This window comes from Taudactylus pleione, unplaced genomic scaffold (genome assembly GCF_031769625.1).
Source record: "Taudactylus pleione unplaced genomic scaffold, aTauple2 ptg000644l, whole genome shotgun sequence".
Taxonomy (NCBI): domain Eukaryota; kingdom Metazoa; phylum Chordata; class Amphibia; order Anura; family Myobatrachidae; genus Taudactylus; species Taudactylus pleione.
The window spans coordinates 2,587,737-2,602,631 of record NW_028285046.1 but is presented as its reverse complement, the minus strand read 5'-3'; positions in this window follow the sequence as shown (position 1 = coordinate 2,602,631).

Here is a 14,895-nt window from a genome sequence, read left to right as displayed (position 1 = left end):
ATAATCTGCAAACTTCTTTGTCTACCTCTAATGTAACTATAGTTACCCCTGCTCCTCCGCCTGACAATACTAGTTACAGGGCATCCCCTTGGCTGCACCTTCCTATGCCTAGTAAATTCGCCGGCAACTCCAAGCTCTGCCGCGGATTTCTGAATTAGTGTGATACACATTTCACCCTACAGCCTGATAACTTCCCCACTGCTAGAACCAAAGTAGCTTACCTGGTGTCTCTGTTGTCCGGTCCAGCCTTCGATTGGGCTTCCCCACTCTGGGAGCGTTCAGATTCCATGCTGGACAACTATACAGACTTCGTAACTTCTTTCAGGAGGATTTTTGATGAGTCTGGGCAAATTGTATCAGCCTCGTCTAGTATTATGTCACTGAAACAAGGTACCCGTCCTGTCAGCCAATATGTCGTACAGTTTCAGATTTTGGCATCAGAGCTCAAGTGGAATGAGGAAGCCCTCACCTCTGCTTTCTGGCATGGGCTTTCCGACCGACTGAAGGATGACTTGGTCACCCGTGACCTCCCTACTAATCTCAATGATATGATTTATCTCTGTAACAAAATCGATCTATGCTTCAGAGAACGTCAGGCCGAGGAGCAAAGAACTGACCGTACTAGGTCAGTCACTCTTCCTTCCCCTACCCGTCCACCTCCTCCTCCTACAGATGAAGAGCCAATGCAGGTGTATCATACCCATCTCTCCAGAGTGAAACGCCTGAGAAGAATATCAGAAAACCTCTGCCTAAACTGTGGAGAATCGGGTCACCTGGTTGCCTCCTGTACCCGCAAACCGGGAAACGCCCATTCCAAACTGACCCTTGGGGACTTCAAGTTAGGAGTAATTGTCCGTCCTCAACTTCTAAAGAGTTTGTTCTGACCTTGGCTTTAGATGTTTAGCCTAAACCTGCCTTTGTCACTGCTCTACTGGATTCTGGAGCAGCCGGAAACTTTATGACCTCTAGTCTTGTTGATAAATTACAAATTTCCTGTTCTACCCTGGATCATTCAATTTCTCTGACTGCTGTAGATGGACATCCTCTGGCTAACTGAGTTGTCACCAAGGAGACTCAACCAGTGCTAGTCCGCATTGGAGCACTCCATTCTGAGTACCTAAAATTTCTTGTGATTCCTGAGGCTTCCCAAGAAGTAATTCTAGGTTTACCCTGGTTGCGTCTGCACAATCCCAGGATAGACTGGTGCTCTATGCAAATTCTTTCATGGGGAATGGAGTGTCAAGAGTCTTGTCTTCCCAAGATACGACCTGTGAGGAAAACAGCCTCGTTGGTACCCCCAGTTATCCCCAAGGAGTATCAACTGTTTGCTGACGTTTTTTTCCGAACAACAAGTTAATGTCTTACCTCCTCACAGGGAATGAGATTGCCCTATCGATTTGTTGCCTGATAAGATGTCTCCTCGAGGTCGCACCTATCCTCTATCCTTGCCAGAGACCAAAGCAATGTCTGAATACATCAATGAGAATTTAGAGAAGGGGTTCATTCGTCCTTCTACATCACCTGCTGGTGCTGGATTCTTTTTCGTTGGGAAGAAGGATGGTGGGTTAAGGCCATGTATAGATTATCGAAATCGATACCCTCTTCCGTTGATTACAGACCTGTTCGACAGGGTCAAGGGATCCATCATTTTCTCTAAATTAGATCTACGAGGGGCTTATAACCTTATTCATGTCCGTGTGGGAGATGAGTGGAAAACTGCTTTTAATACCAGAGATGGTCACTTTGAATATCTTGTGATGCCCTTATGCAATGCTCCTGCTGTCTTTCAAGGCTTAGTCAACGAGATTTTCCGGGATTTGTTGTATGTCTCCTTGGTCGTTTACCTGGACGATATACTGATTTTTTTCCTCTTCTCTAGAAGAACACCAAAGACATGTGAAGGAAGTGTTGTCTCATTTGAGAAGGAATCATCTCTACTGTAAACTAGAGAAAAGTGTCTTCAGTGTACCCAGTGTGCCATTCCTTGGTTTTGTCATCTCCGGCTCCAGCCTGGAGATAGATCCCAAAAAGGTTGAGGCGATTCTAGATTGGTCCCGACCCCAGACATTGAAAGCCATCCAAAGACTGCTCAGATTCGCCGATTACTATAGACGCTTTATCAAAGGATTTTCATCTCTGATGGCCCCCATCACAGCACTGACTCGTAAAGGCGTTAACCCTGCTCTTTGGACTCCTGAAGCTGAGACAGCCTTCCAGCTTTTGAAACAAGCTTTTATCACTGCACCAGTGTTAAGACAACCAGACGTGGACAGACCTTTTTTGTTGGAGATAGATGCATCATCAAAGGCGGTGGGAGCAGTTCTATCTCAACGGTATGAGGTTAACCGAGTACACCCCTGTGGCGTCTTCTCCAAAAAGTTTTCTCCAGCTGAAAAGAACTATGCGATAGGAGAACAAGAACTTTTGTCAGTTAAGCTGGCACTTAAAGAGTGGCGATATCTGTTGGAAGGGGCTAAACTCCCTTTCACTGTCTTCACCGACCATAGAAACCTCCTCTTCCTCAAAAATATCCAGTGTGCGCCGATGGGCAATATTCTTTGCTCGATTCCATTTTACTCTGACCTTTCGCTCTGGAGCTTTCAATCTAGATCATTTTCCTGTGACAACAATACCGAAATCTCTCGCAGTACTCCCGTGCTGGAATCAAGGGTGTTTGCCACCATACAGTTACATCCCCCTACTGGGAGAACCTTTGTGGCCCCGGAGTTAAGGAAGCAGCTGCTCACATGGGCTCACTCCTCACACTTCGCAGGACATTTCTCATCATGTACCTCCTGTGCCCAGCACAAATCTTCACATCAAGCTCCAGTTGGTGAACTGTTGCCTCTACCTATTTCATCACGTCCATGGACGCACCTTTCCATGGACTTTGTAATGGACTTACCAAGTTCTGAGGGTTACACCACCATCTGGGTCGTGGTTGATCGATTTTCAAAGATGTCCATTACGTTCCTCTGGAGAAATTACCCACAGCTCCTGAATTGGCTCGTTTGCTCATCCAGCACATATTCCGCCTGCATGGACTCCCTACGGAAATAGTCTCTGATCGTGGTGCTTAATTTGTGGAAAAGTTTTGAAGAGCCTTATGTTCTGTCCTACAAGTGAAACTCAATTTTTCTACAGCCTGCCACCCACAGAGTAATGGATCCACAGAAAGAGTCAATCAGGACCTTGAGACTTTTCTGAGAATATTCATGTCATCATTCCAAGACAACTGGTCCGAGTTATTGCCTTGGGCTGAATTTGCGAACAATGCCTCGTATCATACCTCTACGAATCAAACTCATTATCAGGTGGTTTACGGTCTTCACCCTCGAATACCTGAGTTTCAGAGCCTGCCAGCTTTCGATGTTCCAGCCGTGGAGGATACAGTACAGAGGTTTGCATCCATATGGGCTCAAGTGCGCACTGATTTGGAGAAGACGTCCTCTCGCTACAAACTACAAGCAGACAGGAGGCGAAGGAAGGTACCTTGTATGAAAGTTGGAGACCTGGTTTGGTTGTCCACCTGGAACCTACGCCTCAGAGTTCCACCCATGAAGTTTGCCCCACGTTACATCGGACCCTTCTCCATCACAAAAATCATCAACCTGTGGCTTATCGCCTTCAGCTCCCCTCTTACTTAAGAGTTCCAAACTGTTTTTTTTCACATCTCCCTTCTCAAACTTTGGTTCTGAATAAGTTCCTTAAGGTCTTCCCTGTTCCTCCTCGGATTCAGATTAAAAGAGGTGTGGAATTTGAAGTCTCTCAGATTCTGGACTCTCGTATCCTCAGAGGGCGACTTCAATATCTGCTGGATTGGAAGGGTTACTTCCCGGAAGAACGCTGTTGACCGATGCCTGAGACATCCATGCTCCTGCCCTGGTCAGGAGATTCCATACTGCTCATCCGGAAAAGCCTGGTGAGTGTCCTGAGGCCACCCATAAGGGGGGGGGTACTGTCACGACCAGAGTTTCTTGGCATGGTGGTCGACGGGTATTACCTGTGAGGTCACTATGGTGAGCGGCGTCTGGTGGTGGTGCTGGTGTTTGGCGAGGGGCGTTGGCTGTGCGTGGTTCTGTGCGGGCATGTTGTCATTTTGGGCTGGTGAGGCCTGGTGGTTCTTCCGTTCCACTCCGGCATGGGCGCCGCCATCCTGCCTCCGGTCACGTGACCTAATTGCCCCAATCCTGGTTTGTCACATGCTCTCTCTGGCCAGTCACGGCACAGCACTTGGTATTTAGGAAGATTCAGAGCCTCATTTCATTGCCAGTGCAACATGTTTCTCAGCATAGCTGAGAGAGAGTTCCCTGTGCTCACCATCTGTTCCTGTGAAACGCTACCTGCCAAACCACTTATTAAAAGTTCCACATTTTGTTTTAAATCTGCTTCTGTGTCCGCTCCTATCACCACCCCGGGCCCACAACAAAACCAGGACATCACAACGGTACACTATAGTACAGCGTTTTCCTCATGGAATCAGAGCTGTAGAAGAATGTCTAATAAAGTTTTAAATAATTAAATTAAGTGTGTGAGTGAGTCCTGTACTCACACACGCGCACAGCTCACTTGCGTCAATGTCGGCACTGTCCCAGACTTAGACACTATAGTGATTTCATGACTTTAGAAACTAGTAGTTTATTTTGTTTAAAAGTAGGGTCTCTGTATTACAAACTGACTGCGTTTTAAGATGCAAACTTGCAGAACTGTGGTGGCTGCCAGCTCCGGGGGTTGCACATGGGATCTCTGGCGCATGCCCAGTGGAGCCACTCCATATCCCATGTAGCGCCCTGCTAGTCGCTCTATGCTGTGGCATATTGAGTCTCATAGTACTGCGCATGCCCAGTGGAGCTGATCAGGAGTGAAAGTGCATCAGCACTATGCTGATGCACTGCGTGCTGTACACAACCGGTGCGGCTTTTGACACGGCTGGCGTGTATGGGCTAGTGGTATGGATGATCGCAATGCGAGCGTGAGCATCCCGGATTTGAGCCCTGGTAAGGGACATCTTTTTTTTTTTGTTATAAATCTTCACTACAGGACTTGGTGGTGTGTGAGTTCTGTCATTTATACAGGTATCTGTTTTGACCAAAAAGATGCACTCCCAGCAATGCATATAGACCGAGCAATTGAAGTTCAGTAGTTTTGTCAAAGCCAACTGAACTCATGACTTTAGAAACTAGTAGTGGGCTCTGTTTGAAAGAGGGGCTCTGGATTACAAAGTGTCTGTGCATTTTAAGATGCACTCTTGTGGCACTGTCGGCGCTGTGGTGGCTGCCAGCTCTGGGTTTTGCACATGGGATCTCTGGCACGTGCCCAGTGGACCCGCTCCATACGCCATGTAGCGCCCTGCTAGTCACACTATGCTGTGGTGTATGGAGGCTGATTGTATTGCGCATGCCCAGTTGAGTCGGTCAGGAGTCACACACAGTGCATCAGCTCCCTTCCCCCAAAGCAAGCAAGAGCCTGCCCAGTGGAGCCAAGCCATACAGTACACCATGTACAGTAGTGCTACAGTATGCCAGCCATGGCTAGGGCCGGCCTGAGCCTGATTTTCTTTTGGTAAGTGGATATAGATTTTGGCGCCCCCTGTTGAAATAAAGCCTCATATTTTGGTGTATGAAATATCCGGAGTACATGTAATAATGTAACAATGACAAAAGGGAATCTGTAGATCAAAAGACCAGCTTTATATAAACATTAGCACCCTAATAAAACACACAGGATTTGCATGAAAAAAAAAAACCCACACATAGGCCACTACATAAGAATGTATAAAGTGTTATAGGACCCATATACAGCTGGAGCACCCTGGGTGCTAAGCTATAATTATACCCTAAGATATGTATTCAGGGAGAGGGAGACCGCCAGTGGGTGACATGGAGAGGGTAACAGCACTAGGTGACAGGGCGATGGTGACAGGGGGAGGATGAAAGTATTGGGTGACAAGGAGAGGGTGATGACAGGGAGAGGGTGACAGCACTGGGTGACCGGGAGAGGATGATAACAGGGAGAAAGTGACAGTACTGGGTGAGAGGGAGAGGGCGACAGCACTAGGTGACATGAAAAGGGTGATGACAGGGAGAGGGTGATGATAGGGAGAGGGTGAAAGCACTGGGTGACAGAGAGAGGACGATGATAGGGAGAGGATGAAAGCACTTGGTGATGGAGAGGATGACGATAGGGAGAGGATGATAGCACTGGGTAACAGCAGGGAGAGGGTGACAGCACTGGGTGAGAGGGAGAGGGTGACAGCACTAGGAGACAGGGAGAGGGTAACAGCACTGGGTGAGAGGTGAACATCACTAGGTGACAGGTTAAAGGTGACGACAGGGAGAGGGTTACGCCAGGAGAGGGTGAAAGCAGTGGATGACAGGGATATGGTGTCAGCAGTGGGTGACAGGGAGAGAATGACCAATGGGTGACAGGGACAGGGTGATAGCCATACAGGGTCTATCAGTTTCCTTACCTGGGGACAGAACTGCAGAGCTCCTCCTCAGACCTCACTTAACGCTGGTGGTGGTCACGTGATCGTGACGTCAGATCTCCGACGTCCAGCACAGCCACAGAGAGAGAGGAAGCTGGGGTTGGAACGTGAAAAGGGGAGGAGCTCTTGTAACTAAACTGTGTCACTCTTTAGAGACAGGCACCTGCTGCGGCACTGGCAGCTGACTGTACAGCGGAATATAATGAGTCAGTGTGACTCATTGTAATGCCGGCACCTGGCGGCTGTGTGGGACCATGGCGGGACACAGGAGATGATGTGGCCGCCCTTCCAGCTTGGTGCCGTACATGGATGCGTACCTGGCGTAATGGCGTAATCTATGTTATATATCCTCACCAAAAATAATATGCCTCTAGGCTATCATATAGCTGTCTTTATATATATCTATCTATAGGGCTTAAACATGCTAATGGTGTGGTTTTATAGATATAGCTATATCTATAAAACCACACCATTGCCATATTTAAGCCCTATAGATAGATATACCTTTTGATATGATAGCCAGGGGTCAAATTATTTTTGGTGATATATATCGTATAGATATATATCTATGAATCAACACCATATACAGGTTTAAGCCCTGTCCCAGGGCCACGCCAGCACCTAATCACTTGATTTGAGTATTTTTCTGCGAGTGCGACACACACTGTCAGTCTGTCACATTACCAGTGTTATAATACCAACTTACCAGCCAGGCAGGATGTGGATAAATACCCTTCTCGTCGTTCCCGAATCCCGGTGACGGCGTCTTGAGGCCCTGCCGCTCCAGCCCACAGGACTGTACTGAGTATTTCAAGGGAAATCGTACAACTGATCTTAACACTGGTTGTCACTGTGTTTCTAATCCGCAGATGCATCCCTTGAAGAGGATGGTCCCTGGTATTGTGCGCTGACCTGACCAATGGCGAGTGAGATCCCCGTCCCTGTTGCGGCGGAGGTGGACTGTCCAGGAAGTGCTCCTGGGTGGTGATATCCAGTTGCCGGGTAACGGTGGAACGCAGGAGCCGGAAGGACATCAGACAGCACTTCCGGGCACCGGACCTCTCGGGAACTGCGCACAGTGTGAGAGACTCAGCAGCAGGCATTTAAGGGGGTATGTGATGTTTGTGTTTGTCTGTCTTTGTCATTATGCTATAGGCTTGAGAAAGAGGGTTACACCTCGAAACGTTGCCTGGCCTGAAGGCTTATATGGAATACAAATTTGTTTGTTTTGCAAATCTCTGAGTGCCGTCTATTTTTTTTGGTGGATTTTTATATATAAATAAAGTAAACGTTGACTTACCATAAAGTTGTCTCTCAGGGAAGGATGCTTGCACTCTGCATAGCGGACACTGGTGGTACTGCTGCTGTGCTTGCTGCTTGGGCTTACACTGCAGCAACTTCCCTTGCCTCCTTCTGCTCTTCAGCCTCCTCTTAGGTGGCCGCGGCTAGCCCCTTGATAGTGGATCCCGCACAGAAGGAGAGCCACAGCCAGTCGCATTGGGGACAGGTAAGGCAGCTACCTGAGGTAGGCCTCCGGCAGTGGGGACATGGTTGTCTCCACACCCCCACTAGACCACCAGGGCAGCTTTTAGCAATGGGGTGCTATTAATCAGTGATGGCCATGTCCCTGGGGGGTTAAGCCACACGGGGGGGGGATAGCATTTCCTATTGGCCTCTCTCCATCTCTTGGCGCGTCCCCTCAGGTTATCGGTAGTGGATCCCCGGGAAGACGAAGGAGGCAGGGACAGAAGGGCCGGCGCAGCGTTGTGCGTAATCGCACCGCAGTGTCATCAGGCTCTGTAATTGATATGTCATGAGCAGCCGGGGGAGGCACCACTCACGGGGGAGTAGTTACCAGGAGGGTTATTCGGGCCTGCGGGGGCCACCCTATACAAGCCATCGGATGGCCGCCCATTAGGACAGCGGTGCAGCTGTGTCACAGTGACACAGTCTGCCCGCGGTCAGCCTCTGCTGCTGGCTATTGTTTCTAAATCAGCATGGTCACGGCCGCGGCACCCTTCACTATGTGGCGCCCTACGCGGCTGCGTACCATGCGTAATCATAGAACCGGCCCTGGCCATGGCGTATGGAAGATCACAGCACTGCGCATGACCAGTGCTTTGGGAGTCAAACGCAGCAAAAGTGGGATGTCTGTATTACAGTACATACTTTAGAGCGCAAACTTGCGTCAATGTCGGCGCTGTCCCAGACTAGGACTCTATAGTGATTTCTCATGACCAGTAACTGGTAGTGGGCTCTGATTGAGAGAGGGGTCTCTGCATTACAAACTGTGCGTTTAAAGCGCAAACTTGCATCAATGTCTGCACGGTTGGTGCTGTGGTGGCTGTCAGCCAGCTCCGAAGGGTTACAAATTGGATCTCTGGGGCATGCCCAGTGGAAAGGTTGCAATGGGATTTCTGGTGCATGCCCAGTGGAGCCAAGCCATACAGTACGCCATGTAGCGCTACAGTATGCCACCCATGGTGTATGGAAGATCACAGCACTGCGCATGCCCAGTGCTTTGGGAATCGCAGTTAGGTGTTCCGTTTCCCTGCCTGCCTGTCCCACCTGTTCTAGACCTTAATTTTTTTTTTAATTTAAATTCTTCACTTGTTCAGTATTGTTATTCAACCCTTACTAAACTCAATATATTATATATACTAGATGTGCCCAGCTACTGTAGTTTGTTGCTCCATACGCCATGTAGCGCCTTGCTAGTCGCGCTACGCTGTTGAGTCTCATAGTACTGCACATGCCTAATGAAGCTGATCTGGATTGAGAGTGCAATCAGCACTACTGTACACTTACTGTATGCACTGCTAGTTGTATACAACAGGTTCAACTGTGGGTTAGAGGTTTAGTAATCACCTTCCACAGCCAGGCCCCTCTATCACAGATGGATCCCAACTTCCCCAACCCAAGTCCTCACACTGCTGTACACTCCTCCTGCCTTGTCAGTCCTTACCCCTGCAAGTCCCACCCGATGAAGTCAGCAGTGCAGCATGTGCCCTGACCGCTCCCTGCCCCTGCTGTGAAGGGCATCTACAGTAGATGCTGCCATTAGGCATGTGTCACACTTCACTAAGGGGTCACGCGGTCTCCCAGTGCTGCCAAATCCAGACTGAGGGCCTCATTTTGGGGTCTATTTACTAAGCAGTGTTAGGAGACAGGGTGAAAAGTGATAAGGTGCCAGCCAATCAGCTCCTTACTGTCATTTTTCAAACACAGCCTGTGAGATGGCAGTTAGGAGCTGATTGGCTGGCACCTTATCACTTTCACTCTGTCTCCTAACACTGCTTAGTAAATAGACCCCTTACTAACAAGTTTTATCACCAAAATGAGTGATAAATTTCACTGTGTACTGTATGATAAATGGTGCTCCAACCAATCAGCTCCCAACTGTCAACTGTTAGAAAAATTACAATTGGGAGCTGATTGGCTGGAGCACCATTTATCATACACAGTGAAATTTATCACGCATTTTGGTGATAAAACTCGTTAGTGAATGGGGGCCTGAGTCTGTCACTCTGTAGTGATTGTGTCAAACTCAGTGTGTACAGTACTGTATGTGTATACTACTGTAAGTGCCGGGCGGGCAGCCAGGAAATCACTGGGACGGGCAACAGGGATATAACTGACTGTGGGCGGCAACCCCCATCAGTCCGCACCCCTGGTGAGGCAAGCCTGGCCAATAGGAAGATACGCCCCTGCATCTATGTCTTATTGACTTTTTGTTATCATACTGTAGCTGCTTGCAACACGGAGTGTACTGATCCTTGCATGCAACTGCAATCTGTTTATTCAGCAATACTTGGAGTATGGATCTCCCTGATCCATGCTGCAAGCATCTTCTGCTATTGCGTACGATCTAATATAAAAAATAGTTAAACCGCGTACGATTGTTCTTACTGTACGTCACGTACTGATTTACAGTAAGATTAATTCCTGTTCAGTACTGTTGGGGTACTTTGTCGTACTCACTACATTATTCACAACAACCCCAACTGTACCTTGCAATGACAGATGCACGTGTTGGGTCTCAGATGCACTTAAAGACTGAATTACACACAAACACCAATTTTATAAATTAATGACAATTTTTACTTAACATAACATACTGTACTGTACTGTACAGTATGCAGTTAAGGAATCGGTATGATTTACCGCCGGAACCCTGGCCTGCGGTTCAAATCCAGACAGCGGCAGCCCGACAAGGATGAAAATCCTGATCATCCCTAAGTAAGTATTCACTATCCTAATTCTACCCCCTAACCCTCCCTTAGCGGTGCCTAACTTTAACCTTCCCCCCCAGTGCCTAACCCTAATCCCCCCTCTAAGTGCCTAAACCTAACCCCCCCTTCCCCGCCGCCTAAACCTAAGTCCCCCAGGGGGATGCCTAACCCTAAGTCCCCCCAGGGGGTGCCTAACCCTATCTCTCACTAGCCTAACCCTAATTCCCGGGGGGTGCCTAACCCCAAGTCCCCACGGGAACCCTAAACCTAACCCTCCCCTCCCCGCGGCTGTCCACGCTCGGCGCCCGGCATCGCTTCGATCGGGGTGCCGGGCGCCGGTCTCCCGGCGTCGGTAAAAAGACAGGTGTCTAGATTAAGATGCCTGTCATTTAACCCTCGCCGGGATTAAGCAGTCGGGAAGCCGGCTGTCAGGATTAGGTCCGCCAGCTTCCCGACTTCATACCTGCAGTTAATCACACCTTTTTAATGCATGCTTTTAGATAAGATGAAAACAAAATTGATTTGCCATTGGTCACTGCATGATGCCAACTAGAAAAAGTAAACAAAAATGATTGTACTGTACGGTAAAACACAATGTAGAGTATATACATTACTGCAGTTTTCTTATGCTGCCCATCCACTAGATGAGCTGAAAAGTGCACGATTGCGACATTGCAATCGTGCAGTCGTTTGTCAGTCTGTGATGAGCCTGCACTGAACAAGCAGTCATTCAGTGCAGGCTCATCAATCATCTGCAAACATTACTCAACCTGATGTTGTTGTCAGGTTGACCAGCTTGTTTGCACGATGATACTGTAGATGTCTAAATGACCAGCTGGCACGCGCATCGCTGGTCATTTTAGACATTTTTGAAAATGATTTGCAAACGATTTATGAACGATATCATTCAATCGCTCACATAAATCATCTAGTGGATGGGCACCTTACTCAACAACTGTATTACACTAGCATGCATTTCTAAGAGGGGTGCGGTGCCTGTTGCCGTGCAGGTGTACTTCCGTAGCTTGCATCGCACTGTCTCACCTTCAGCCTGTACAGTATATTGCTCAGATGGTCCTGGAATTCCAAGCTGGACACGGACATGACTACTGTACAGTACCTTGGAGGAAGTAGATGACATGAGAACAGTCCTTCCTCAATGCCGACTGATACGCCCTACCGGACCGAGGATTACACAAAAAGAATAGGGTTTCAAGTTAAAATCATCACTGGCACTTTTGGTCTCTGATCCAGAGTTTCACCTATACTGTAGGCACTCGCGCACCAGGTGCAGACTCAACCTCGCACCGGAGTGCAAGGTCCACTGTACGTCCTGAAGAAAGGAGGATAGGCAGAGACACAGATACTCTTGTTCTTTGTCCCGCTCAATCCCACACACCGGTCCCTGTAGGAGAGAGAATATGCCGTGCAAGGCCCTTTCCTGCTCTAACAGTGTGTCACACTAATCTACATTAATATCAGCCCTACTGTAACTTACCAGCCTAACAAACTACAGTATTAATGTACAGTAGGCCTCACAGAGGGCCTACCTGTTATGGTGGAAGAGGCTTGGGGGGGGGGTTGGCGGACTCTTTAGCTCTTTTGCTTTCCACCTCCGTAGTCCTCTCCTGTCCTCAGCTTCTTTCTTCTGCTGCTTGCACGTCCTGGCCAGCGGCGCCGGGTTTACCTCTCTTCAGACCTGTTGGTTTAGGTAGGGGTTAATGTACAGTTGGCCTCACAGAGGGCCTACCTCTGTTATGGTGGAACAGGCTTTTGGGGGGGACTTCTTTAGCTCTTTTGCTTTCCACCCCTGTAGTCCTCTCCTGTCCTCAGCTTCTTTCTTCTGTCGCTGGCACATCCTGGCCAGCGGCGCCGGGTCTTCCTCTCTTCAGACAAGTCCCTTCAAGTCTCAAGTCGTGTTGATTGAAGATCTGTACTTGGTGGCTGTGTGGCGGTCCTACATGCGTGTTTCCTTGTCATGCGCAGCACCCCATTCAATGTGTCCTTTTTCCAGTTCAGTTCCTCTTTTCCAATCCTGAATCTTGTTTGAGAGGATATCTTCTTTAAAACTGTTGGGGATTGGTACTTTCTTCCGACTGCCATCAAAGTTCACACGCTTGGTCCAATTGCAATAAAGTACGAGCGGCACATGTTCTTGAAATATTGCTTGTGCATATCGATGCATCGCACCATTGCCTGCTCTGTAAAGTTCATTGTCCTTCTCAGCGGTGATTACAGCCAGTGGTATATCTGGCAAGGGTGTTCCAAATACAGTCTGTGGTGCTGGGGTGCTTGACAAGACAGGTGTTCCCGGTGAAAGTACAGCTAAGCTTGCATCGTTGATTCTCGATTCTTCAGCTGACCGTTCAGGCAGGCGATACGATGCCACTGGTGTACTCTCCGATTGAGGCAGGCTGTATGATGGCACTGGTGTCATGTCCAAGTGCTCTCCACAAGAGAATAAAATAAATATAACCACCAATGAGGGGAAAACAAACGTACCAGAAGGTGCGGGTGTAAGCAGTATTACACCTAAAACAGCATAGAAAGCTCACTCCCTGGGATCAGGAATCTGGAGTCCCTTGTCAGCTTCAGAGTATTCTGCCTGTATTCCAACCTTCCAGATTGGCTGCTTGAAGTCCCATAAACCAACGCGTTTCAACTTGCAAAGAAATCTTTATCAAAGTATATATACCTTGATAAAGACTTCTTTGAAAGTACGTTTGTTTTCCCCTCATTGGTGGTTATATTTATTTTATTCTCTTGTGGAAATTCATTGGATTTTATGAAATTTATCCATATTAAAATTAATTGGATTATGCTATGTTGGCTCTATCTTTGTTTACATTTTATATGGAACATTGACTTGAGAGATAATTTAAGATTTTACATCCGCACCGGTTTATTAAAGATTTGTGGAAGATTCGAGAAAGGTTCCTTGTGGAAACATTTATCTTCCTACTCACTTCAGAGACGTATATATTTGAACTTTGATTTCCGGATTATTGGAGGCAGATTGACTCACTTACCTGATTTGTTTTGCGCTCAGTGTTTTTCTTGTTTGTCCATACTGTACAGTAAAGGCTAAAAAGTATTACACAGTAAATTTCCTCACATTTACACCAGCAGATAATGTGAAATGTGGTCGATGGAAACTAAGGGGTATACAGTATGTATCAAAGCTTGATGTGAGATAAAATTGTGAGACTACACTATAACCAACCAATCAGCTTGTAGCTTACATTTTGCAGGCTGTGTTTAATAAATGATAGTTTTGAACTGATTGGTTGGTTGGTGATATATATTTCCCATTCTTATCTCACATTAAGCTTTGGTACATATGCCCCTTAATACACAAAGATGCGTCTACGAAGGAGACATTATACAGCAGTATAATACATTAGACACAGCAGTATTGCGACCAAAACAAGATGGCCGCTGAGCAAACACAAGATGGCCACTAAGACAAGACGGTTAGTCACGGGAGACTAAAAGGGGCAGCGGGGGAAGACTAAAAGGGGCAGCGGGAGGCTAGGAAACTATCAGCGCTATACGGTATAAACGTCAACGGCTAAAAGACGAGACATACTGTGGCAGCGGAACATTAGACACAGCAGTATTGTGATTAATCAAGATGGCCGCTGAGCAAACACAAGATGGCCGCTAGGACAAGACGGTCACTCACGGGAGACTAAAAGGGGTAGCGGGGGAAGACTAAAAGGGGCAGCGGGAGGCTAGGAAACGAGCAGCAGTATACAGTATAAGTGTCTACGGCTAAAAATCGAGACATACTATGACAGCGGAACATTAGACACAGCACTATTGCAACTAAAACAAGATGACCGCTGAGCTAACACAAGATGGCCACTAGGACAAGACTGTCACTCACAGGAGACTAAAAGGGGCAGCGGGAGGCTAGGAAACGATCAGCGGTATACGGTGTGTGATAGAAATAAGCTTCTATGGGGAGGGGCAAAAGACAGGACATACTGTGGCAGCAGGACATTAGACGCAATATTACGACTAAAATCAAGATGGCCATTGAGCAAACACAAGATGACTGCTAGGACAAGACGGTCACGGGAGACTAACGGGCAGCGGGAGGCTAGGAAATGATCAGCGGTATACAGTGTGTGATAGAAACTATACGCAAATAAGCATCTACGGCTACGGGCA